Genomic DNA, 3,972 nt, shown 5'->3' with positions numbered 1-3,972 from the left:
CAAGCATGTATGCACCACCCTGTGATGAAAATCAGCCCGAGTACGTTAACATCTGTGTTTCTATATGCATCCCCACTAATCCTCCATTGTCTTTGAGTCTTGGGGCTTATTGACATGCAAATGAGTGGCAACTTTTCTTCATTACAATACCCTCTTCTCTCTACTGAAGGCTTGCTGCAGGTCCTCACCGTGAAATCCTCATTAAATGTGGCGGGGCTTATTCCTCATGGTTGTCTCCATTAGGGGAGCATCATTAGTCTCTGGTACATTAGTCATGACAACAAAGGGGGTATTTGAAAAGTTTAAGTCAAAATATTTTGCTTTATTAAGTATTGCATCAAGGTAAAATAAATTATTTATTCAGTCATTTTCACTTGACTCCACCTGTCTATATGCAGTGCCTTGCATTTGTCAACCATAAACTTTGATGTAATTCAACAGGATGAATTAAGACCAACACAAAAATGTGCAAAAATGATAAAGTCCAGGAATTATAGGTTTGGGTTTTAATATCTGAAAGGGTCTATTACAGGGCGCTCTGCGTTTCTACTGACTTGAGGTTGTCCAGTGGAGTTTAAGTTTAGTAATTTTCCCGTTCTGCTCTTTACATGCGGACTGACCGACTGAATTGTGGACTCAGGGAGCCTTCAATGAGCGACAGAAGTGACCGCTTATTGAGAAATGGCGTGTGAAAATCCCGGTGAGTGAATAGCTTAGCCGAGCTCGATAGCTTGTGGTTAATGTTATAAGATTAAACAACCTAATGCAGAGATATGTCTCTAAATAAACTATTTTTTGAGTTTGTCGAAATTTATTTTAATGTTTTAAATGCTTTGGTGTGTTTTACGTCATTGTACCGTCAGAAATAAGAGTAGAAATGCTTCTCGCGCTAACACTACTGCTAGCGCTAGCCACGGGTGCTAATGCTAAAGGCTTGTATCAATTTATACAAGGCCAAAATTATCTCTACAATCACAGAATGCTTTTGGTATCGCTTCATTAAAAGTACACACAGTACATAGTTTCAAGTCTTATTAAAACCACTATACGTTGGTTTTGGATAAAATAATATGGTTAAGTGTTAAAAATTCATTAATCAATATATTAGAAGCAATTAGTAGGTAAAATATTTCATATCATTGGTTTGTAAATCATCTTAAAATTGATTTTGATTAATTATAAGTTATGCATTGCATGTCTGCATTTTAACATTCATAATAATTAAAAGTAAACTTAACAGTTTATTGGAATTCATGGTAGCTCACCATAAACTGAAACTAGCAAAGCTAAACTATACAAGGAAAATGTCAATTGTGCTCTTGAAAGAAAGAAGGAAATCTCTAACAACTGAATGGAAATAGAATAACTTACTTTCTGCTCTTTATACAGATTGACTTTGATAGTGATGCCGATCTGATGTGGACTGTGGACGGGTGTAAGCGGTGTGGCCAGCCCGGACATCATTTTGCAGAAGAACTTTCACAGTCCAGAAACTCCATTTTGGGTAACAGATAAGATCCCATACACAGCACGACCTGGTAGCAACGTTGCTACAGAACTGAAATCAATTTTTATGTTATTTTTCCAAGAGGGGAAAAATAAAAAATAACATTAGTAAACAAAGTCATCAAAGTTTAGCATTCAGCTAGTGTAACATGTCATTACTCTTGGCAGAGCCCAGTAGATGTCTAGTGACTGTCCCAATACTGGTTCACTTTTAAGTGTGCTACATAACCATTTGTCTTTAGAAGTCGATTGAAAGTGACCAAGCTTGGTTCCTGTAATTGGTGCATTTTTGTGCAGTAAGTCTACAACAGATTACTGTGGATGATTTCTTAAGCAATAGTTTCTACTGTAAGATACTTTCATAGGTTTTCTGTCCTGAAGTTCAAACTATCCGAAATGAGAACCAGTCATCAGGATGTCACTTAAATTCTGTTGTCAGAAATTCCTTGAAGGACTGGGTTCAGTAAGTTGAAATTTCAGGCATTCAATTATGTGTCTGCATTGTCAGAGAAACCATAATCCATTTTTATCCATACTTCATCAAAAGGCAGCTAAATGAGAAATACAAACATGATTAAATGACAAATACAAACATGATTAAATGAGAAGTACAAACATGATTAAATGACAAAATATGTAAATGTTCTGTCAGTTCTGATTAAAAGAACACTTCTATCTGGTGAAAGACATCCCAAGATGACCTTGAGGTGACAACAAAATGACAAAAAGTTAGCAGAAAAAGACCCTAAGGACGTTATGAAATGACACATGGTTTGCACCAATTGCCTCTGTAGAGGGTACCAATTTAAACATTGTTGGCACAAAATGTCCCCAGACTTCAGGTTACAGAGACGGCACATGGTTAATAAGAAACATCCAAAATGGCAGGTCCAGGATAACTCAATACGAAGTGTATTTGAGACAGGTATAGAATCACACGCGGTTTGTACGATAGGTACAGCAAAGTTACTTTAAAACTTTAAAATCCATTTTAAATCCTTAAGAAACTGTAGCTCTTTGAGCTTAGTTTAAAATGCGCATAAAGTACTCCAACTTGTCAGCTGTGTCTGGGGTCAGTGTTTCAATGGCTTCTATGTTGTATTTGGTACCGTCTGCACAACACTCCTACATATTAAAGCTGTCAGTGGTGGCCGGGGTAGGTGACAACTTGCTAGACAGTAGTGGAAGACGCCAGATGGACTTTGGGCCTGAGGGCCCGGATGGGCACAGATGGGTGGGTGGGTGGCACCCACACAAGCCATCATCGCTGCCAGTGCCAGACTAAGACAAGGGAAAAAACAAACAAAAAAAAAAAGATCAGACCATTGCTACTGATACTATCCACTCATGACACTTTTTTTATGAATGTGTGTTCACAAATGTGACCTTTAAGTAAGAAAGAGGAACGTGTTTGGAAGTCCACTCTTTGTAAGATTAGGAACTTTCTCATATACTTTTGAATTTTAAATGGATGATTTCAATTAGTTTGGAAATTACAATACCGGTAGGTGTGCTTCCATTACAAATGTGCGCAAAACTTTGTCGATATTACGCTGATTTAAAACGTAAACACAATTTCGCAATTGTGGCGTTTCCAATGAAATCACATTAAAATCACACGTGAAGAAGTTTATTCAATAATAAGTCATTAAAAAATATCCTGCACCATCATCGTCTTATGACTTCCTGTCATCTTCTTTGTCTTTTCTGCCAATAGCAACATCCGGTTGTTGTTTACGAGACTCTTGTGATGCGAAAAAAGTGTTTACATTGTAGTCTTGCAAAATATGCGTATTTCGATACTGCAAATTTTGATATTCAATATTGTTCAAAAATTTTGCTCGTTCAAAACTGCTGTGTTTCTACTAAGCAACTTTATTTTTGTAATTCCAGTTTGTGCAGTTATATGGTCAAAGGGAAAGCAGCTACTGAAATCCTGCTGGGATCGATGAGGAGCATCAGTTACTTCTCCAAGCTCTCTGCAGATGATTTCCTTCGTGACATTGTGACAATGCATGCACCTGTATACTCCAGATCAGGAAGCTCCACACTCACGAGTTTACGATCTAGCCTTTGCCTTCTCTCCTGAATCCATAGAAACAGCAATGGGAAGCTTACCTTTTCTTAGAACTCTACGCAGGTTCTTTTTGTTTTGAAGACTTTGCATGCTATGGCCCCCTATCTGCCATGTGAACACTTTGTTCTCAACTGCATGTGCTTTTTGGCGATTTGCATGTTGCAAAACGTCTTACTGCCTTCTCCGGAGGTCTCCTGCTTCGTTACCCTGAGCAGAGCCTCCACGGGGACTTTCCACAGCTCGGGCACGGAGTTCATTAAAACGCTGCGCCCGTGCCAGAGAGGAGAACCTGGCCACCCGGCTGGTGGGAACCTGCAGCCACTGCCGCGCGCCGTGAAGGCACTCATTGTTCTCGGCTAACAGGACACGGTGTAAACATAGGAGCAGAG

The 3,972-nt window shown here is 38.9% G+C and overlaps 1 long non-coding RNA gene across 1 annotated transcript; it reads left to right on the top strand.

Annotated features, from left to right (window-relative positions):
• The first annotated feature begins 385 nt into the window (after window positions 1-385).
• Window positions 386-1,609, top strand: LOC107834079 (uncharacterized). Its single transcript, XR_001659865.1, has 2 exons — window positions 386-700; window positions 1,390-1,609. It is a non-coding gene; the product is annotated as an uncharacterized LOC107834079 (long non-coding RNA).
• Window positions 1,610-3,972: the final 2,363 nt, after the last annotated feature.

Source organism: Poecilia formosa, unplaced genomic scaffold, assembly GCF_000485575.1.
Source record: "Poecilia formosa unplaced genomic scaffold, Poecilia_formosa-5.1.2 Scaffold9, whole genome shotgun sequence".
In the NCBI taxonomy this organism is placed as follows: domain Eukaryota; kingdom Metazoa; phylum Chordata; class Actinopteri; order Cyprinodontiformes; family Poeciliidae; genus Poecilia; species Poecilia formosa.
Note: the sequence above shows the minus strand (reverse complement) of the source record. Positions and strands in the feature narration are given on the sequence as shown.